The sequence below is a fragment of the Mustelus asterias genome, chromosome 3 (genome assembly GCF_964213995.1).
Source record: "Mustelus asterias chromosome 3, sMusAst1.hap1.1, whole genome shotgun sequence".
Taxonomy (NCBI): Eukaryota; Metazoa; Chordata; class Chondrichthyes; order Carcharhiniformes; family Triakidae; genus Mustelus; species Mustelus asterias.
The window spans coordinates 99,223,641-99,247,391 of NC_135803.1; positions in this window are offsets into that span (position 1 = coordinate 99,223,641).

Here is a 23,751-nt window from a genome sequence, read left to right on the forward strand (position 1 = left end):
GCGGGGATCTGCACTGGGACCTCTGCTGTTTATGATGTATATAAATGACTTGGATGAAAATGTAAATGGATGAGTTAGTAAGTTTACAGATGACACAGAGATAGGTGGATAGTGTAGAAGGTTGTTAAAGGATACAGCAGGATATAGGGGCGGAGAAATGGCAAACAGAGTTCATTCTGAGCAAGTGTGACATGCTGCACTTCGGGAGATCAAATATTAAGGGTAAGCGTATAGTTAATGGCAGGACCCTGTGCAGCATTGATGTACAGAGGGATCTGGGGGTTCAAGTCCATTGCTCCCTGAAAGTGGCCACACAAGTAGATAGGGTGGTAAAGAAAGCCTATGGCATTGAGTCAGGATGTCATGTTGCAGCTTTATAAGACTTTGGTGAAGCCACTTTTAGAATATTGCGTTCAGTTTTGGTCGCCACATTACAGGAAGGATGTAGAAGCTTTGGAGAAGGTGCAGAAGAGGTTTACCAGGATGCTGCCTGGATTAGAGGGTATGAAGTATAACGAGAGGCTGGACAAAATAGGGTTGTTTTCTCTGGAGCGGCAGAGGTTGAGGGGAGACCTGATAGAAGTTTACAAAATTATGAGAGAAATAGACAGGGTTGACAGTCAGAATCTTTTTCCTAGAGGTGAAATGTTTAATACTAGGGGGCATGCACTTAAGGTGAGAGGGGGAAAGTTTAAAGGAGATGTGAGGGACAAGTTTTTTACACAGAGAGTGGTGTCTGGAACACACTGCCAGAGGTGGTGGTGGCGGTGGCAGATACGATAGGGATGTTTAAGGGGCTTTGAGATAAGCTCATGAATATCCAAGGAATAGAGGAATTTGGACCAAGGGCAGCCAGAAGGGATTAGTTTAATTTGGCTTCATGTTCAGCACAACATTGTGGGCCGAAGGGCCTGTTCCTGTGCTGTACTGTTCTGTGTTCTATGTTCTCTCGCCAATGGCTGTGGGGCACCAGTCAGAGCCTGGTAGCTCTGTATTTGCTGAGAGGTTCAAAAGATGAGCCTATCAGCAGGCAATGCAGAGCAATATCAGACTCTGATTGGTTGAGTCCACTTACAGTGCGAGACTCGATTAGAGTCACATTTTACTCAATCCCCAATTAAAACCCTGGGCTTTGGATCACTGTGTGCACTGGCAGTAGATGGAAAGGTGAGAATGTTGCAACCTCCCAGTGAAGTTCCAGAAGGACAATTCCAGCAACCCAAGTGGCAAAATGGTGCGGACCATCCATTGCCAATGCTGTCCCTGGTTTCTATGTCCCTGTCCAGCCTGCTCTGGGTGGCTCTAGCCTGCTCCTGGTCCCTCCTGCACCGGCCTGTCTCCCTAAGTGACCGAGCTGGGATGGCCGTGGGTATTCAGCCCAGCCACGACTCCCAGTCCAGCATGACCGATCGGGATGACAAAAACCTCGGCGATTTATTCACCAAAACAGACAGGAAGAAACAGGAGGACAAAAACCAAAGTAGCCATGATGGCGCTTTCTGCTGGGCTGGCCAAAGTCCCGGTGTTGACTGAGGCCCCTGCCCCTGCCCAGGCCCCACTCCGGCCCTCGCCCTGGCTCCAGACTCACCCCCACCCGCTGTCACTACCACCACTGTCTCCCTCACACTGGTAGCGGCGGCTCTCGCTGAAACTGTGCCTGTATCAGTCCTCGGAGTGGCCTAGAAAGTGAAGAAAGGGGAAAGAGCGGGTGGCGAAGGATAAGTGTCAGGATCCCTAACAGGAACAGGTCAGGGGAGATGAAGAATGGAAGGAGTTTGACTTGAGCAAAAGGAAGTTGACCTGGATCGGCTCATCAAACTGAGTCGGAGCTGGGCTGAAGCCGGACACTTGTGGCCATCCCGGCTCGGTGACTCTGGGACAGGGGAACACAGAAGACTGCCAGCGTTTCAAATATACCGAGACATACACCACACACACTCAGAAGTGGCCACATGACCAATTTGCTGACGATGTCAGAGTATTCTGTCTTCTTGCAGCCAAATTTGAAGCATTTATTCCTCTTTCAAACAACAGGAACAATGGACTCGCACGACCAGTTTCGGGCCATCTGTGCTGGATTGCTGGACAGTTTGATTCTGTGGGCTGTGTGCCCACCAGGAATCAAACTGACACCACCCTCACTTTTGATGCTTCCAGCCAGCAGAGGAGGACTCCCTATACGTTAAACACTCTGAAATGCTGTTTCACATCATTACAGATGACTTGTCTCATACTTTATTAAAGAAAATCCATTCCAATCCATGCAACCATCACCATTTCTTCAAATGATTGGAACAGACAAGAGGGATTGCAATATAAAAAAGAATCGCTGTGTTTTTCTCCACAATATCCCTCAAGATGTCAGCGTTCCCTGCCAAATACAGACGCTCTTGACATAACAATGTTAAATACTAGCGCCGTGAGACGGTCTTGTGCGATATTAGCATATGAAAGATAAACATGTTCACACTTTGTCTGCTATTTTAAGGAGAGGGACATTAACCCATTCATGGACAGAATGATTTTACCACATTAAAGGACAGCCAAGCTTTACACCAACATGTTAAGCTTTCATATGCTATCACATAATATGAGGCACTGCACTGACATTTCACTCCAGTATTTAGACAAAATATTAGTATTTGAAATGAGGGAAGTAAAATAGAAGTTGCTTTGTTCAAGAATCTGCAGATCAAGGTAATGTTGCCGGGAATGTATTATAGGTGATGATGAAGATTATATCTCAAAACAGCTTCAAATCCGAGTAGAATAAACCCCATTTTAATCCCAAACCCTTGCCCTTTCCTTCCCAATATGAAGAATTCCAATGGACCAGAGAGTCATTGCAGCACAGAGGAGACCATTCGGCCCATCAAGTTGATGCTGGCCAACCATCTCATTTACAAGATTGCAGGGAGAGAGATAGATGAGGAAAGCCATTTGATCCACCTCATTTCACCTAGCCTGAAAGACCCAACACCATCGCACAAAGATTTCAGGCCACTAGCCCAGCCAAAAGCTCATTCCAATTGCTAATCACCTTGGAAAACAACTTGGACTTTGGTCTTAAATCCGTCTAATACTGGTGAACCTCTGGCCCTAGATCTTGAATCCATAAAGTAATAGTCCAAGCGCATCTTTTCTACAGCAATAACCAGTTTATACACTGGGCCAAGGTCCCGCTTTTCAGGCTTCTCTAGTCTTTCCTTATGGTCCCAGGCTTAGTCACACGTCTCAGGCTCTGAACCGTCGCTAGGACTGAAATACCCCCTCAGATGTAGTCTGACCAGAACCCCTTGTGTTTTAAGCAGGACTTTAAAAAAATGACCAAAACACACTTGACATCGCTTAACCACAACCCTTTTCACTCACTGGCCTCTCCTGCTCCTTCCAGCACTGGACACCCCTGGCCATCACCCACATTCGCTATTGGCAGTGCCTCTGATATGACTATTAAACATTACAAAATCGGCAAGTTTTACTTCAGGACAGAAAAACAATTCTTTGTGATCAGGAAATATAGCTTGCCCATTTTACTTGTTCATTATCTTTCCACTTCTCCCAGAGGGCCAATGGCTCACTCAGGTCCACACCCCACACCACACCCACCACACCACACCACACAGCACTTACAACAAAGATCATTGGATAGTGATCAGAAGAGGGCTATTGCGTCTCTTATAAGCACAGTTGGTGGCAACTTCCAGCCATTACCCTACCCCCCCCTACTAACTCCTTCCTGAGTACGAGATGTGGGCATCCCTAATTGCTCTTGAACTGAATGGTTTGCTGGGCCATTTTAAAGGGCAGTTAAAAGTCAACCATATTGCTGTGGGTCTGGAGTCACATGTAGGCCAGACCCAGTAAGGATGGCAAACTCCCTTCCCTAAAGGACATTAGTGAACCAGATGGGCTCTTTTGACAATTGACAATGGTTTCATGGTCATCATTTGACTTTTAATTCAAATTTCACCACTTGCCATGGTGGGAATCAAACCCGGGTCCCAGAGGATTACACTGGGTCTCCAGATTACTAGTCCAGTGACAATGCTACTTTGCCACTGCCTCCCCTGAGTATAGACTGGGGAACAAACTTGGGACTCTGTACGGCCACGCGTAGCTTTTCACAACACCCTGTAGAAGCCACAAACACCAAATGATGAAGAAAGGGTGAGGCTGGGGTGGCACGGTGGCACTGCTGCCTGAAAGTGCCAGGGACCCGGGTTCGATTCCAGCCTTGGGTGACTGTCTGTGTGGAGTTTGCAGGTTCTCTCTGTGTCTGCGTGGGTTTCTTCCGGGTGTTCTGGTTTCCTTCCACAATCCAAAGATATGCCGGTTAGGTGGATTGGCCATGCTAAATTGCCCCTTAGTGTCCCAAGATGTGTGAATTAGATGGATTAGCCATGGGAAATGTGTGGGGTTAGGGGGATAGGGTGGGGGAGAGGGCCTGTGAAAGTTACTCTGTCAGAGAGTCGGTGAAGACACAATGGCCTGAATGACCACTTCTGCACTGCAGTGTTTCTATGATTCTAAGAGAGATGGTTACAGGCAGCAACCAAGCAGTAAAACTTAAAGAGGTTTTTGAGTGAATAGAGGCATCCAGGTGACAAGATTGAAGGAGATTGTTCCAGATGGCAGGAAGGACACGTTTTTATTCAGTGTCTCCAAGGATTAGGTGCAGTTCCAGAGTGAGTGGTGTAATGAAGAAGCAATGCTCAAGCTGTGGGTGTGAGGCCTGTTGAGGTCATGGTGAGGCATACCGGTAAAAATTCAGACATCCCACAAATAACACAGACCATCCTTACAGATTTGTGTGCTGTGAGTTTGATAAACCTTCTCCTGCTCTCTACTGCCTCATGATAAACCCTGATGCCTCAGTTGAACTCATGGAGGGAAAAGATTGAGTAAATTGAGTGCAGAGGAACAGAGTGCTGAGGTGACTAAAGACAGTGTTGTGAAGTCAAAAGAATCAAAGAGCACCTTGGTGATTCCGAGGCACCGCCCTGGGTATGTTACCACTTTCAGGACAGAGTGTGGAGAAAAATAAAGCCCACTGCTTAGCAGGCCACTATAGGCAGATGAACTTGGGTAGCACGGTGGCACAGTGGTTAGCACTGCTACCTCACAGTGCCAGGGACCTAGGTTCGATTCCAGGCTTGGGTCACTGTCTGTGTGGAGTTTGCACATTCTCTCCGTGTCTGCGTGGGTTTCCTCCGGGTGCTCTGGTTTCCTCCCACAGTCCAAAAGATGTGCAGGTTAGGTTGATTGGCCAGGTTAATTCTTGTCACAAAGCCAGTATGTCCATACCTTGTATGGATAGTGGATCCTCATAATGCTGCTCACTTCTGCTGTCCATCCATTAAGGGCTTAAATTCACATGCTTCTGTTATCTACTGGCCATTGAGTAGGAATATCTCTGGAGTGGAGGGAGGAGATAAGCCAGATATCACTGGAAATAGGTTGATTCCAAGATGATAGATGTGATATTGGAAGGTTGGCATTAACCGTTTGGAGCAGATTTGGTCATTCATCCCCAGAGCCACAGTCTATGATTAACTCTGAGGCAACACTGACGATTGGCCAGAATGTTTGGTAGATTTGATCTGATTTATTATTGTCACATGTATTGGTATACAGTGAAAAGTATTGTTTCTTGTGCGCTATACAGACAAGGCATACCATTCATAGAGTACACAGGGGAGAGGGAAAGGAGAGTGTGCACAGTATAGTGTTGCAGTCAGAGTTAGGGTGTCGAGAAAAATCAACTTAATATATATGTCCAGTCAAAGGTCCAATGGCAACAGGTAAGAAGCTGTTCTTGAGTCAGTTGGTACGTGATCTCAGACTTTTGTATCTTTTTCCCGACGGAAGAAGGTAGAAGAGAGTATGCTGGAATGTGTGGGTTCCTTGGTTATGCTGGCTGCTTTTCCGAGGCAGCGGGAAGTGTAGGCGGAATCAATGATTGGGAGGCTGGTTTGTGTGATGGACTGGGCTAAGTTCACAACCCTTTGTAGTTTCCTGTGGTCTTGGTCAGGGCAGCAGATCTATTACTGCGTGCTGGGATCTTTCCCTCTTGACTTCCGATAACCCTGTAAACCAGTGGCTCAACAGATAGAACCATCCTGGTTGACGAGGCAAAAGCGATCCTCCTAATAGTTTATAATGGCAGATTGGGTGTTTTTAGAACCTTCAGTCATAACCCAAGGCAAATGTTCCTAAGCTTTGGCTTATCCAAAGACGTGCGGGTTAGGTTGATTAGCCATGCTAAAATTGTCCCTTCGTGTCCTGAGATGCGTAGGTTAGAGGGATTAGCGGGTAAATATGTTGGGGTTTGGGGGTAGGGCCTGGGTGGGATTGCGGTCGGTGCAGACTCGATGGGCCAAATGGCCTCTTTCTGCACTGTAGGGTGTGGTGAACCATAGATGGTTACCACTATGGGTACTGAACCATAGATGGTTATCACTATGGGTACTTGTACATATGTTACTCTTGTTACTGTTGGGGTTAGGGTTGGGGTGTTCCACCTGTTAGCATTGTTCTGTGGTACACTCCGGTTGGCTCCGCCTTCCTATAGGAGTATAAAGGTCACTGCACTTCCTAGTGACCCTTTAGTCTGGGATTGTATTGTTAAGCAGTATGCTCTATTCTTGTTGCTAATAAAAGCCTTTATTTCCCGGGTACGATCCAGCCTCCCGAGTGAATTAATCGCACATCATAGGGTTTCTATGATTCTATGATTCTATGATACGTAAATGCTCAATGCTTAACTGTCTATGCAGGGAGGGTGTGCACGCTCCACGTCAGACAAAACACAGCCTCTCAACTCCTCTCAACACCCTCAGCAACGAGAGATAGAATATTAAACAAGGGTTTCCCTGCACGTTAGACACCTGGAGTAATCAAGCAATTGGTGCTGAGGTTAACTAAAATATACAGAATATGCCAAGTATTCATAAGAAAAAGATTGCAGAGATCTGCATTCCCCCACATGTGGACTGATTACTAACACCCGTTACTTAGACGATGCTGTGAGAATATTTTGTGGGACCTAGCTTGTAAAAGTTGGACCACCAGTTGTGCAGCGGAAAGATTTTCAACTTGCCTGGTATGTTTTAAATCCCGGGTTTACAGGACGTCTCAGTGGGAGCTTAGTTTTCAGTTTAAAAGACATAAAAATGCACTCACTGGAACTGTACAGCCTTCCCTATCAGAACACTTTCTATTACATTACACACAATGCTCACATGATACTATACATCCCAAGCGTCTGAAAGCTTCTATTGAAATTCAGGTCTGTTGAGAATATCTGAAGTGTGATTGGTTCCATTGAGGAGGGCGACAAAGGGTAATAAACAGATCTAGGCTGCAGAGCTTGGAAAATAGAATAACTTAATTCATTGTTTAACTGTCAGTTCAAAGCTTGGCCTTATTTGTCACCACTGATTATTTGAACGTTCTACAAACGTTGCACCCACCCACATCAACAGCACAGAACAGAAATCAGTGGCCAGTTGTCAGTCCTCCATTATATTACAATTGAAGGAAATCTACAAGAGTTGCTGCTGCTCGTGCTATGTTTCTGCCATTAGTGTGCTTGTCATTTTACTTGAATATTCTGCTGCAGGGAATGCAAAAAAGGCCATGATGCTCATTATGTAAGCTGTTGCTGGAGTTTTGCTGCAGACAACATTATTGTGTTAAACAGCTATGTCCATTTCTGGAATGAACCGTGGTTACTGAACATGGGACACTGGAGCATGACAAAGCTCTTTGGAAACCTGTGGTCTGCATGTTGCTCAGTAGTACAACTGAAGAAGAAGTAGCCTGCATTTACATAGCACCCTTCATGATTGCAAGATGTCCCAAAGTGCTTTATCACCGTTTTAGAAGTGTGGTAATTGTTACAATGTAGGTAAATGCAGCATCCAGTTTCCACAAACGGGGGTCTTGTGGTGCTGTGGGTAGCATCCCTACCTCTCAGCTAGAAGCTCCAGGTTCAAGTCCTAATCCAGCATGTGATGGCCAAGGAAGGTGTGTTCATAACGCAGCCAAACAGGTTGAATATCAATCTGCGAATCCTTTCAAACGGCTGGGGGTAAGAGCTGGAAAGATTCCTAGTCAGCCACACTTGATGTGGAGTGGCACCCCTCAATCTACATGCCTCTGGCGACCTGTTCTGGGAATTACTAGCTATGGAAACAGACAAAGGTCTGTCTTGGTGCACCACTAGGTGTGGGAAAAGAATTGGAATGGAAAAAGGTTCCACAAACAGGAACAATGGATCTACCTGATATTAAGTTGACCTTTCTCTACCTCCTAGCTATGACTGTAACACTACATTCTGCACCCTCTCCATTCCTTCTCCCTATGTACTCAATGAATGGTATACTTTGTATAGCAGGCAAGAAACAATGTTTTTCACTGTATACTGATACATGTGACAATATTAAGTCAAATCATTAAATCAAGATAAATAACTAGAAAATATAGCCGTGATGTTGGTCAAAAGATAAACACTTTTCAGGCATTGTGGAGATCTCCAGCACTTTTCTTCAAATGGTGCTCTGGATTCTTTTACATCTATCTGAGAAGGCAGAGCTTTGGCTTAACATCCTTTATGAAGGATAGCATCTCAGTGAGGACAGCACTTGCTCGATAACATAGTGATGAGTCAGATTAGATTTATAAAGTCACTGGAGTGGGGCTTGAACCCTTAATCTTCCCACTCTACCACCACTGCTTACTGAGGCATTGCTGACACTTGGAAATTACCACAACATTACACCTTCACATCCAACCATGAAGGTCAAACATAAGGTATTCATCACAAAGGAATCAGAAAGCAAGGCCAATTCTTCCACATAATGTGAATATTGTCATCCATCATTGAACTTCTCCTAATCTCTCAATAAACTTGTAGATATACATCTTGAACCAGAAGGCAGCTAAATCTCCAAAATCCAAACCTAGCTGGCTGCAATTTCTTTAGAAAAGAGAAGACTGAGGGGTGACCTAATAGAGGTTTTTAAAATGGCAAAAAGGGTTTGATAGGGTAAATGTGGCCATTGCAGGAACGACCAGAACCGGGGGTCACGAACATAAGGCAATCTTTAAAAATAAATTCAGTCGGGAATCCAGGAGGAACTTCTTTGCACTGAGAGTGCTGAGAACGTGGGTCTCACTACCATTCCGAGTAGGTGAAGTGGATGACACAGATTTATTCAATTAACTTCCCCTTAAATAGATGAGGAAGAAAGGAAAATAAAAGCATTCTAACAAGGTGAGGTGAAACAGGTGGAAGGAGGTTCAGATGGAGCAATGAACACTGGCTCAGATCAGTTGGGCCTCTTTCTGTGCGGTGAATTCGATATAAAATTTAGCAGCATTCTTTTCCTCCTCCGAGGTCTGAGAGGCTCAGTCACAGTTATGCTGTGTGAAGGATTTGCTAGGCCTATATTCAACTCGGAAACCTTCAATTCCATTCCAGCTCTTCTCTTTGAGGGTGTCAAGCGGCATGACACACATTAGTTTTGCTGACAAGTCTGTTCTCTATACTCACTGATCCACAAGAAAAAAGGTATTTATTTAAAATCTCGGTCTGACTGGTGATTTACAGAAAGCAGTTTTCAGCTACAAGACTTCTGCCATTGCCCTAAACTGCATTCCTATCTCTTGCTGACGACACCAAGCTGCGTGTAGTTTAAAGAATGGATCTCCTATACTCTTGTTACAGGAGTAATTACAATGGTGCATTCATTCATTCATTCAGGAGAGACAGTATAAAACAAAGGGTACAATTCCATCATGGGTGCAGGAACAGAGTGATCTACAGGTATGTGCGCATAAATCATTGAAGGTGGCAAGGCCGCTTGTGAAGGTGGTTAATAATGCATATGGGATTCTGGGCTTTGTAAATAGAAAAAAAGTAAAAGTTTATTTATTTATTAGTCACATGTAGGCTTACATTAACGCTGCAATGAAGTTACTGAATAAAGGAATAGAGTAGAAAAGCAAAGAGGATTTGTTACATCTGTTTGAAACACTGGTTCAGTCTTAACTCAAGTTCCGGGCATCGCACTTTAGGAAGGATGTGAAGGCATTGAGGGGGAAGGGGGTGCAGAAAAGATTAAAGAGAATGGTTCTAGAGATAAGGAACATCAGTTACTTGGATAAATGGGAAAAGTTGGGGCTGTTGTCCTTGGAGAAGAGAAATTTGAAGGGAGATTTGATAAAGGTGTTCAAAATCAGGAGGGGCCTGGATGAGATAGATCGGGGGAAACAGTTCCCATTGACGGAAGGATCAAGGACAAGAAGACACTGGCTGAAGAAGAAGATTTGAAGAAGAAGCAATGGCAACGTGAGGGAATACTTTTTCACACAGCGAGTGGTTAGGATCTGGAATGTTCTGTCTGAGAGTGTGGTGGAGACAGATTCACACAGTGAGTGGTTTGGATCTGGAATGTTCTGCCTGAGAGTGTGGTGGAGACGTGATCCATCAAAGCTTTCAAAATGGAATTGGGTTATGACCTAAAGAGAAAAAGAAAGTTGGGCTTTGGAGGAAAAAGCAGGGGAGTGGCACTAGCTGAGTTGCTCTTTCAGGCAGCCAGCACCAACATGACAGGCCAAATGGCCTCTTTCTGTTCGATAACCATTCTATGATTGTAGACCTCTGAGACTCCTCCTGTTCCTATAGCATAGTTAGGCCAGATACAGTGAACTGAGTGTCTTCCAAATGCCTGTGGAATGACAGCAAGCACTTTCATTGCCTCCCCATTGAGTGCAGAAGCAGACTTTTCAAGAAAGGGAAGGAGGAAAGGGAGTGAAGGAAGGAAGAATGAAGACGTACAGCACCTTCCACAACCTCAGCATGTCCCAAAGCACTTGACAGCTACTGAAATACTTTTTGAAGTGTGATCACTGTTGTAACATAGGAAACAAGGCAGCCAATAGGTACAGGGCAAGCTTCTACAAGCAGCAACTAAATAAGTGACCAGATCATCTGTTTTGGTGGTGTAATATGACAGAAAAGTGTTGGCCAGGATGCCGGGGAGAACTAGGGGATTTTGATGTCCACCAGTGAGGGCAAATGGGATCTTGGTTAAACTCGTCATCCAACAAACAGCGACTCCGACAAAGTTTTCTACTTCTCTTTAATCAGCATTCATTACTTTACACATTACCACAAGACCTTTTTATTTTCATTTAATCTCTCCTGCTCTCCACACTATCATAGGCCTTCCCTTTTGTTACCCATCCCCTCTCCCCGTTCATTTGCGTTTCTAGCTTTCCTCAGTATCAATCTTTGACCTGAAACATTGAATCTGTTTCTATCCATGGATGCTGCCTGACCTGCTGAATGTTTCCAGCATTTTCAGTTTTTACTTCAGATTTCGACCAATTCAAGTATTTTACTTTTTAAAAACAAACCTTCCATTTTCATGCTCCTCCTCCTGAATGTTTAGCCTCTGCTAATCTGTCTACACCATGAGGGACCATGGGGGCATTTTTTACTCCCAGGTATTGCACCCACACCATACGAACTGATGAATATGAACTTATAAAGAATAAACCTGAAATGGAAAAATTCCGAGAAAGCAAAATAGAATTGAGAGGTCAGGCGACCTTCTCTTTTCCACCAATACACATGGAACTGCAAGGACACTGCGTTGATCTTCATGCCTGGACAAGTCTTTAAAATGAAGGCATTAAAATGCAAATGACCTTTCTGGACATATCAGTGAGAATGTTATTAAATGCAAGCAACCTTTCCTCATTAATTACTGTATTTCTCCAACTAATTGAAGTGAACTGATTGCACAATGCAGCTGCAGAGTCTTATACTCCAGATTGAGAATTCAGAGAATTGGTGTAAAAAGTTCTATTTTATTAATATGATACGCAGGTGGACAATACTTGGGCTCCATTGCTTGTCAATGACCTCACCATCCAAAACTATTTCTTAGGACAAGGGAAGGAGATGCGATGGTCACATGACTGAAACTGGGTTTCTGATAAGGAGATTTAATGAGGCATATTTTTTGGTGCAGAAGCACCTATACCGGCAAAGGAGAAGGAACCTGCACGAGAAACACCAGTAAGCAGAGAGCTCTGAAGAAGGGTCACCCAGACTTGAAATGTTAGCTCTACTCTCTCTCTCTCGACAGATGCTGTCAGACCTGTTGAGATATTACAGCATTTTCTGTTTTAATTTCAGGTTCCAGCTTCTGCAGTATTTTGCTTCTATCTTAGCAGAGCCTCGGGTTGGTCTTGACCTCCCTACCTGAGAGTAACCGGACCGGGGGGGGGGGGGGGGGGGGGGGGGGGTAGGGGGTGAGGCGGGGGAATCTTCCCATCCCGCCCGCCATGAGAATCATAACAGACGGGGTGGAGGGGGGGGAGGGGGGGGGGTGGCGTGTGAGGTGGACAGATCCGTTGACCTCGAGCAGGATTTTCTGTTTTTGGGGCAAGCGCAGCCAGAACATCCCACCACAGGACTTGTCTACAGAGCTTCACTATTGCATCTTGACATTAAATGGAGGAAGAGAAATCTGCTACTGCAATCAATAAACTAGAGCAAACTCGTCTTCCTAAACCTCCAGACTCTTTTTCTCACTCAAAAAGGAACACTGACCTACATCATTCTGAGTCTTCACCTGGGTAAAAGCAAGTATGACAAAGAACCCTTGAACTTTTAAGACCTAAAATCGTGCTACTCTTGTAAATCATATTCTTTCCTTGTATTTGTGTGTATCAGTGTCACAAACCACACATATACTATTTGCAAGGGTGTCTCAACTTGAATCCCCGGTTTGTAGTGGTGTGTAGTTTTGTTTTAGAATAGTGTGAGGAATCGCGTGAAACCCCCAGTGAGGAGGACCAGCCCAGTCATCGTCTAACAACTATTAAAGACTATTTATTAAACTAAAGAAAAGACAAATACACATGACTAGGACTATAATATTCTACAACAATTAAATACATGAATTACTAAACAGTAATGTACAGTTTATATAGAAATTGCTTCTTGTTCCAAAATATATCTCTACGATCCCGTAACTAAACAACATCCAAATTTTTTTAATCTATAAATCTAATCCAGTTTATGGTTCCAAACAATACAAGGCGGACGATTGAGTTTGGCAAATGTTTTTTCCTGGTCCAGCGAAGATGTCTAAGGTTCCTGCACTATCTTAGCTCTAAGACCTCTTCGGTATTAAAATGGCCTCTCAGACTGAGCTGCAAAACTGGCTTCTCCAGCCCTTAGTCATTACAATCCTTTCTTGGCTGTTAAATGTTAAACTAGCCTCTTGGCTGTGAGATGTTAATTAGTCTGCCTGCTTCTGCATACCCTGGATCCTCTGCAATTTTCCCCTTTATGTATTTGAGCTGCCTGTATCTCTCACAATTCGTGACTCGTAAAATTTGCATCTGTATACTTCCACTGATCTCTTAGTCATCTAGGTAAGCTGTTTCCTGATCATAGCTATTTACACCTGATTCTGCCTGCTAATCTCATTACTGGGAAGGGTCACATCTCATCATCCCCTTTGAATGCTGGCTACTGCTGTCACTAGGCAGATCGATGACAATCTGTAGGAGTGTGCGAGTAGGTGTGATGGTTTATATGTTCAGCTGTTGAATAATAAACTTTTATCTTTCTTTAAAACTTATGAGACAAGCTGTCATTTTCTGTTCCTGACAGTTATAGCATTCAGGGGCTAAAGCACCTTTTAACACATGTTGGGTGGCATTTTCCAGTCCCTCCCGCCCGGGACCAGAAAATCCTACCCAAGGTCAATGGGTCTTTTGCTTGTCCATCAAATTCTCCATCCCTCCGATGACAATTCCCGTGGTGGATGGGATTGGAAGATTTGCGTCGTTGACTTCAGTAAGTTGAGAGGTGGGAAAAGAGGGAATCATCCCTCTCACCTCCCTGCTGCCTGTAACACAGGGCACAGCCTATTAACCTCTCAAGCTGATGACATGCAGGAGGCATGTTCACACACGGCATCCAATGTGCACACAGCGAGATCAACAAACAGCAATGTGATAATGACTCGAGAAAATGTTTCTTTTGAGGAATGTTGGTTGAAGAATAAATGTTGACCAAGACTCCAGGGAAACTCACTCATCCTCAAAAAATGCCCATTAGAAATTTCAGTAGAAAGGGTCGAGAGCTTCAAGTTTTTAGGCATCCAGATCACCAACAATCCATCCTGGTCCCCCCATGCCGACACTACAGTTAAGAAAGCCCACCAATGCCTCTATTTTCTCAGAAGACTAAGGAAATCTGGCATGTCAGCTACGACTCTCGCCAACCTTTACAAATGCACCATAGAAAGCATTCTTTCTGGTTGTATCACAGCTTGGTATGGCTCCTGCTCTGCCCAAGACTGCAAGGAACTACAAAAGGTCGTGAATGTAACCCAATCCATCATGCAAACTAGCCTCCCATCCACTGACACTGTCTACACTTCCCGCTGCCTCGGCAAAGCAGCCAGCATAATTAAGGACCCCACGCACCCTCGACATTCTCTCTTCCATCTTCCTCCGTCGGGAAAATGATACAGAAGTCTGAGGTCACGTACTAACCGACTCAAAAACAGCTTCTTCCCTGCTGCTGTCAGACTGCTGAATGGACTTACCTTGCATTAAGTTGATCTTTCTCTACACCCCAGCTATGACTTAACACTACATTCTGCACCCTCTCCTCTCCTTCTCTATGAACGGTATGCTATGTCTGTACAGGGCGCAAGAAACAATACTTTTCACTGTATGTTAATAGATGTGACAATAATAAATCAAATCAAATCAAATCTTCACATCTGCCTGGGAGATCTTATCTGAAAGACCATAGGCAAGATTCTCTGGCCTCCCAGCCGTGTGGTTCCCGCCGGCAGGAGGTGGCGCGCTGTTTGCTTGCTGCAGGATTTACTGGTCCCGCCGCTGTCAATGGGAATTCCCATTGACGTCACCCCACACCGGTTGGGGGGGGGAAACCCGCGGGCGGGAGTGCACTGCTGGTGGGACCGGAGAATCCTGCTGGTGTGAATGGCCAGAGAATTCCAGCCCACGCCTCTGATAGTGCAGCACTCCCTGAGTACACAAACTAAGTGCTGTGTCTGTGTCTCTCAATTAGAACTCTGCTACCACTGAGTCACAGCGGGGACCTGGAATGGTCCTTCTGCTAAGCGCACATTAAAACCCCCAGCTTGAGGGGCAGTTGGTAAACTTACCACCAGAATCTATTCAGACAAAGTTGACATTGAACTAGGAACTAATGTTGAGTGTTAAGTTCAAAAATAATTAACATTCATTTCTTTAACTAAGAATAACAATGCAAAGAAGTGAAAATCTCCTAGTTGCCAATAGAAAACAATGAGGAGAGCAGCCCTTTGTTTGCCAGAGAGGCTGCAATGGGACCTCTTCACCCAAGTGCATAGTTTAATCTGTAATGGTTTTGTTCACACTTCACAGCAAAATGCACTTACCAGACGGCTTAAATACTGACGTCATTGAATAAGAAAAGCCTCAGCAAGGTACTGGGCAGGCTGCGTGCCTTCATTAATTGAAATGTCCAATGATTTTGTAAATGAAGCTGCAGTGAATGCAATGATGGCCCTCAAACCAATGCAAAGCACAGGGCAATCGAACAGTTTGAGATTACCTTTTGTACTGCTTCGATGTTAACCAGGAAAGAAGCACTGTGTCTGTGAGTGTCAATTCCATTGGGTTATTTGCACAAGGAGCATTGTACTCCTGGAAAAAAACAATATACATAGAAGCTGCTGTCCACTGACAGGGAATGAGGTGGATTTTACAGTTGGACTGACTGAGCCAGGCATTGGGAAGAGTGGATTGAATGGAAGGGAACATGGACACCGTCTCCACACCCATCCTGATTACATCACTCAAACAAGTCCCAAAGTGCATCAGCAGGATGCCACAGGTAATGACATGAATAGTCAAATAATCAGGTTTTTTTTTATTTAGGTGGTGTTTTGTGAGGGATGAACATCAATTATTCTTTAATGTGCATCAGACACACAGCAAAAGGCTGACAGCATCACTGACAAAGTGGCATCTCCTCAGTCTTACAGTGTGATGGCGGATTAACATCATGTACACAGAGAGTGAGTGCAGCCTTGCAGGGGGTTAAGTGCAGTATTGCATAGAGTAACAGAGGCTGCAGCATTGCGCGACGTTACAGGGATGGAGGCAACATTGCATTGGGTTACAAGGATTTCTGGTTGTATCACAGCTTGGTATGGCTCCTGCTCAGCCCAAGGCCGCAAGGAGCTATAAAAGGTCGTGAATGTAGCCCAATCCATCACGCAAACCAGCCTCCCATCCATTGACACTGTCTACACTTCCCGCTGCCTCGGCAAAGCAACCAGCATAATTAAGGTCCCCACGCACCCCGGACATTCTCTCTTCCACCTTTTTCCTTCAGGAAAAAGATACAAAAGTCTGAGGTCACGTACCAACCGACTCAAGAACAGCTTCTTTCCTGCTGCTGTCAGATTTTTGAATGGACTTACCTTGCATTAAGTTGATCTTTCTCTACAACCTAGCTAATGACTGTAACGCTACATTCTGCACTCTCTCGTTTCCTTCTCAATGAATGGTATGCTTTGTCTGTATAGCGCGCAAGAAACAATACTTTTCACTGTATGTTAATACATGTGACAGTAATAAATCAAATCAAATCAAATCAAAGAATTGAGTGCAGCATTGGATAGAGTAACAGAGGCAGCAGCACTGTGTGACATTACAGAGATGAAGGGCAGCCTTAATAACTCTTTTCTTTTGACAGTTGGTACTTCCCAGAATCTTGCAGCGTCTCAAAGTATTGTTCGGAAGTACACACCACCAGGTTCAGAATGATAACCATGTTATTGCACAACTAGCAGGAGAGTAAAAATGTCACGACTGTTGCCCGGATCATTATCTCCGCTGTCCCATGCAACCTCGCCAAGTTTTTCAATTATTCCACAGAAACAAACAGTGACTTTCAGAAAAATCAATACTCAAGATAGTTACTGCCCTCCAGAGCTTGATTCAAAATGGTTTTATTCCCCCAATAACAGAAGAACATTTTGCAGTTGGCAGACAGCTATTAATTGGTATTTGCATCCATGTGATTCATATGTTTGAGTACAAGCATTGGGGGAAACCAAAAGGAATATCGTCGCTTTGAAGCCACCAGCAGCCTTGGAGCTCTGTTCTTCACAACCCACTTGAACAAATTCAATTTTTATAAAGATGAAAAGTTATCAGTCACGCTTTTGTATGCCATTATAAATTCTAATTACCATCTTCAATTTACATAGAGATACCAGCCCAACACATATAGATTTTTTTTACTTCACTTAACGGAGGGAGGTCTGGTATCCTAGGGCTTATATGTTTTTGCAGGACACTGGCTTATGTAATTTGTCTGAGGAGGAGATCACAATTGGAGTGACTGGTGCCATTGCTGTGCTGCCAATCACATGAAGCGTAATCAATTACTGTAATAGCATCATATAGCACAGAAAGAAACCATCTGGGGCAGGAGTGTCAGCCTCTGCTAAGAGGTCTGCGGTTCTCTCAGCTTGTTTGGATGAGAGTGGGAGCTGCAGGGTGGATGAACTGACTGACAATGGCATTGTGGTATAGGAAGCCATTCAAGTGGAGGGAGCACATAAGAATGTAGTGGTAGTAGGGGATAGTATAGTGAGGGGGATTGACATTGTTCTCTGTAGCAAGGAGCCAGACTCCAGACAGCTGCATTGCCTGCCCGGAGCCAGGGTTCGGGACATCTGTTCCAGGCTGGGGAGGAACTTACAGCGGGAGGGGGAGGATCCCATTGCCGTGGTCCATGTGGGTACCAACAACATAGGTAGAATGAGGAAAGAGGTTCTACATAGAGCGTTTGAGAAGCTGGGAACTAAATTACACATTAGAACCTCCAAGGTATTAACCTCTGGAGTGCACAAATTGGTATTACGTACTTAAGATTAGAGAGATGAATATCTGGCTCAAAGACAGGTGTAGGAGAATTGGGTTTCAATTCATAGGGCCCGGCACTAGTACTGGATAAAGTGGAAGTTGTACCACTGGGACAGACTACACCTGAACTGTGCTGGGACCAGTGTTTTTGCAAACCGCCTGATAGGGCAGCACGGTGGCACAGTGGTTAGCACTGCTGCCTCACCCAGGTTCAATTCCAGTTTCGGGTGACTGTACGTGTTGAGTATACACGATCTCCCAGTCTTTGCATGGATTTCCTCTGGGTACTCCGATTTCCTCCCACACTCTAAAGGTTGATTGGCCACACTAAATTGCTCCTTAGTATCAGGGTAAATTAGCAAGGTAAATCTGTGAGGTTGCAGGGATAGGGCCAGGGTGGGATTGTTGCCAGTATAAGCTTGATAGAAGCAAAAGGATATGGCAGCACTGTGAGGCAGCTATTTAGGTAATGATACCCAGAGTGTGACAGGAAAGGCCAGAATGTACAAACATCAAAAAATAGCAGCAAATAAGTTCAAAGGGGAAGAAATGGTAATAAGGCAAAAATAAAGGCTCTTTATTTAAATGCACATAGTATTCGGCACAAAATAAGTGAACTAACGACACAAATTGAGGTTAATGGGTCGACAGAGACATGATTATAAGGAGATCAAAGCTGGGAACTAAGCATTAAGGAGTATATGACTTTTCTAAAGGGCAGGCAGGAAGGAAAGGACGGTGGGGTAGCTTTGTTAGTACAGGATGGAGTAAGTACGATAGCAAGAAATGATCTTGGATCAGAAGATGTATAGTCCATATGGGTGGAGGTAAAAAATAACAAGGGGAAGAAGACACTGGTGGGAATAGTTCATAGGCCCCCTAACAGTGACTATACTGTAGGATGAAGAATAAATTGGGAGATAATGAGTACATGTAAAAAAAGCAGTACATTAATCATGGGTGACTTGAATTTTCATATAAATTAGGAAAACCAAATTAGCAGAGGTAGCCATGAGGAAAAATTCATAGATTGTATTCAAGACAGTATCCTAGAACAGTATGTTGTGGATCCAACCAAGGATCAGGCTATTTTGGATCTGTGACAGGTTTAGTTAACAATCTCACAGTGAAAGAGCTCCGAGGAAACAGTGACCATAACATGGTAGAAGTTAGCATTCAGGTTGAGAGTAAGAAACTTGAATCAGACTGTGCTAAACTTAGATGAGGGTAATTATAAAACAATAAGGGCGGAGTTGGCTGGAGTGGACTGGGAAATGAGTTCAGCAGGAAATTCAGTTAACCAGTATTTTTACAAAAACTCTTCATGACTCACAACAAAGATATATCCCACGGAGGAAGAAGGATTCTAGGAAGGGGATAAATCAAGCATGGTTAACCAAGGAAGTTAAGGATAGTATTAAACTAAAAGAAAAAAATATACAATGTGGCAAAGATTTGTGGGAAGTTTAGAAATCAACAAAAGATGACTAAAAATAATAAAGAGGGAGAAGATAAATTATGAGGGTAAATTAACAAATAAATATAAGTCAGACAGTAAGAGCTTCATTGAATATGTAAAAAGGAAGAGAGAGGCCTAAGTGAACAGAGGAACCCTTAGGGAATGAGACAGGAAGTAATAACGGGGAACCAGGAAATGACAGAGGAACTAAATAAATATTTTATGTCAGTATTCATGGTAGAAGACACTAACACCATTCCAAAAGTACTAAATAATCAAGGGGCATAAGGGGGAAGGAAATAAATATCATTATACCTGGAGCTCAAGGCTGGTAAGTGCCCTGCATCTCATGGGTTGCATCCCAGGATATTAAAGGAAGTAGCTACAGAGATAGTGAATGCACTAGTACTGATCTTCCAGGAATCCTTAAATTCTGGAAAAATCCCAGAGGAATGGAAAACTGCCAACATAACATTCATATTCAAAAGGAGAGACAAAAAAACAGGATTCTACAGGTCAGTTTGTCGAACATCTGTCATTGGGGAAAATGCTAAGAGTCCATTATAAAGGAGGTAATAGCAAAGCATTTATAACAAAATCAAGCAGAATCAGCATGGCTTCATGGAGGGGAAATCATGCCTGATAAATTTATTAGAGTTCTTTGAGGTGGTAATGAGCAGATAGATAATGGGGAACCAGCAGGTATAATATACCTGGATTTCCAAAACACTTTGGCACAAAAGGCTTCTTAATAAGATAAGAATCCCTGGTGCTGGGGGTAGCGCGGATAGAGGATTGGCTAACTGATAGAAGATGGAGAATTGGGATAAGAGTTGCATTTTTAGGATGACAACCAGTAACGAGTGGAGTGCCACAAGGATCAGTGCTGAGGCCACAATTATTTACAATATATATTAATGATTTGGACGAGGGAAGTGAATGCACTGTTGCCAAGCTTGCGGTTCATACAAAATATATGGGAAGGCAAGTGGTGAGAATGACACAGAGGGCGGGATTGTCTGGCCGCACTCGCCCCAAGACAGGAAATTCCCGCCCGAGGTCAACTGACCTTTACATGGTCCGCCAAGCTTCCTGTCCCAACCACTACGAATCCCGTGGCAGGCGCAACAGGAAAATTCTGCCCAAAGAGCTACAGATGGATATAGACAGGTTAACTGAGTGGATAAAAACAAAGCAGATGGAATTATAATGTAGGAAAATGTGAAATTATGAACTTTGATAGGAAGAATAAAGGAGCTGAATCTTAATTAAATGAAGAAAGACAAAAGAAGGCAGCAGAACAGAGAGATTTGAGTGTCCTCAGACATAAATCACAAAACGCTCACATGCAGGTTCAGCAGGTAGTAGGGAAGGGAAATGAAATGTTGGCCATTATTTCAAAGGGAAATGAGTATCAAAATAGGGAAATCTTGTTAAAACGATATTGTCGACGAGTTAGGCAACACCTGGAATACCTTGAACAATTTTGGCCTATCCAGGAAAGACAAACAGGGATTGGAGGTACTGAACCACACAATCCATCGCTGAGATAGTGACCCAAACAGTCCCTCACTGAGACTGTCCCACACAGCCCATCACTGAGATACTGACCCACACAGCCCATCACTGAGATACTGACCCACACAGCCCATCACTGAGAGACTGACCCACACAGCCCATCACTGAGATACTGACCCACACAGCCCATCACTGAGACACTGACCCACACAGTCCCTCACTGAGAGACTGACCCACACAGCCCATCACTGAGATACTGACCCACACAGTCCCTCACTGAGACACTGACCCACACAGTCCCTCACTGAGATACTGACCCACACAGTCCATCACTGAGACACTGACCCACACAGTCCCTCACTGAGATACTGACCTACACATTCCCTCACTCAGCTACTCAACTACACTGTCCATCACGGAGATACTGACCCACACAGTCCCTCACTGAGACTGTCCCACACAGCCCATCACTGAGATACTGCCCCACACAGTCCCTCACTCAGCTACTCAACTACACTGTCCATCACGGAGATACTGACCCACACAGTCCATCACTGAGATACTGACCCACACAGTCCCTCACTGAGATACTGACCTACACAGTCCCTCAATGAGATACTGACCTACACATTCCCTCACTCAGCTACTCAACTACACTGTCCATCACGGAGATACTGACCCACACAGTCCCTCACTGAGACTGTCCCACACAGCCCATCACTGAGATACTGACCCACACAGTCCCTCACTCAGCTACTCAACTACACTGTCCATCACGGAGATACTGACCCACACAGTCCATCACTGAGATACTGACCCACACAGTCCCTCACTGAGATACTGACCCACACAGTCCCTCACTGAGATACTGACCCACACAGTCCATCACTGAGATACTGACCCACACAGTCCATCACTGAGATACTGGCCCACAGAGTCCCTCACTGAGATACTGACCTACACAGTCCATCATGGAGATACTGACCCACACAGTCCCTCACTGAGCTACTGACCCACACAGTCCATCACTGAGATACTGACCCACACAGTCCATCACTGAGATACTGACCCACACAGTCCAGCACTGAGATACTGACCCATGCATTCCATCACTGAGCTACTGACCAAAACACTCCATCACTGAGATACTGACCCACACAGTCCATCACTGAGATACTGACCCACACAGTCCATCACTGAGATACTGACCCACACAGTCCCTCACTGAGACACTGACCCACACAGCCCATCACTGAGATACTGACCCACACAGTCCCTCATTGAGACACTGACCCACACAGTCCCTCACTCAGATACTGATTCACGCTGTCCATTACTGAGATACTGACCCACACAGTCCATTACTGAGATACTGACCCACACAGTCTCCGCTACGACAACGGATGAATGAACACCGCTCGACAATCACCAGGCAAGACTGTTCACTTCCTGTGGGGGAGCACTTCAGCAGTCACGGGCATTCAGCCTCTGATCTTCAGGTAAGCGTTCTCCAAGGCAGCCTTCACGACACACGACAGCGCAGAGTCGCTGAACAGAAACTGATAGCCAAGTTCCGCTCACATGAGGACGGCCTAAACTGGGATGTTGGATTTATGTCACATTATCAGTAACCCCCACAGCTTGCCTCCTGGACTTGCAGGCTATCCTATCTGGAGACAATACACATCTCTTTAACCTGTGCTTAATGCTCCCTCCACCCACATTGTCTGTATCTTTAAGGTCTGGTTGGTTGTAGGGATTCGCCTTCTAATCAGTATTCTGTAACTTGATTTTGTGTCTCTGTGCCCTGTTTGAGAGCACATTTCCACTCCATCTGACGAAGGAGCAGCGCTCCGAAAATTAATGGTTTTTGCTACCAAATAAACCTGTTGGACTTTAACCTGGTGTTGTTAAAACTCTTACTGTCTGATATTAATACCAGTTAACTTTTATTTTTATAACAATAGATAGTCAATGTAAATGTGAATGTGTTTCTGAAGTCTTACCTTTCCTACAAATTTGTGTGTGGTTTGCGGGAGACAAGTGATTCCATGGTGTGGAGCGCGGAATCAGCCGTTTGAAGAGGAACTCCCGCTGAGGCAGCTGGAAGAGCGTCGGAACTTCAAAGGGGAACCGCGGGAAGAACAGGAAACAGAAGACCTGCGCTTCGTGTGCTGAGGATGCCAGATACACTGGTTTGTGGTCAAGAAGCTGTCAATGTATTTTTTGTAGTTGGTCTGGAAGCTTGCTTCGTGACCAGCAGTTGTAAATTATATTTCTGAGTCGTGACTGGTCTGGGGTTGATTCATGACCAGTATTAGAAGCCATGTTGTATATATATCTCCCCACTTTTCTGTGTTCAGGGAGAACTTTGGCTTCCGCTTTCAAAGGGTCAAGTTCTCCCGCAAGCTTGTGAGAATAAAGCCTACTCTATTTTGACTCAAACCAGCCTCAGAGGTATTTTATTTAGCGACTACATTTGATGCCGAAACCCGGGAGACCTCCGGGATCTGTTTGCGGGGACTCAGTTTGCGGGCTCAGGTTGAATGGCCACAACCTGGGTACTGGAATAGAGTTCTGAACCTAATAGGGTGAGTCAAACTACAGTGGGCTTATCATATGTGATGAAAGAGTGTGAGAGTGAAAGACGTCTGAACTGAACACATATGGACAAGGAGGCATTTGTCTGTTGTGGATTCTGAAGTGAGTGTAAAGACTGGAGAAAAAGGTGCCCGAGGTGTGATGTTCAGACGTGAGTGAGAAAGAGAGACTGTCTGAGT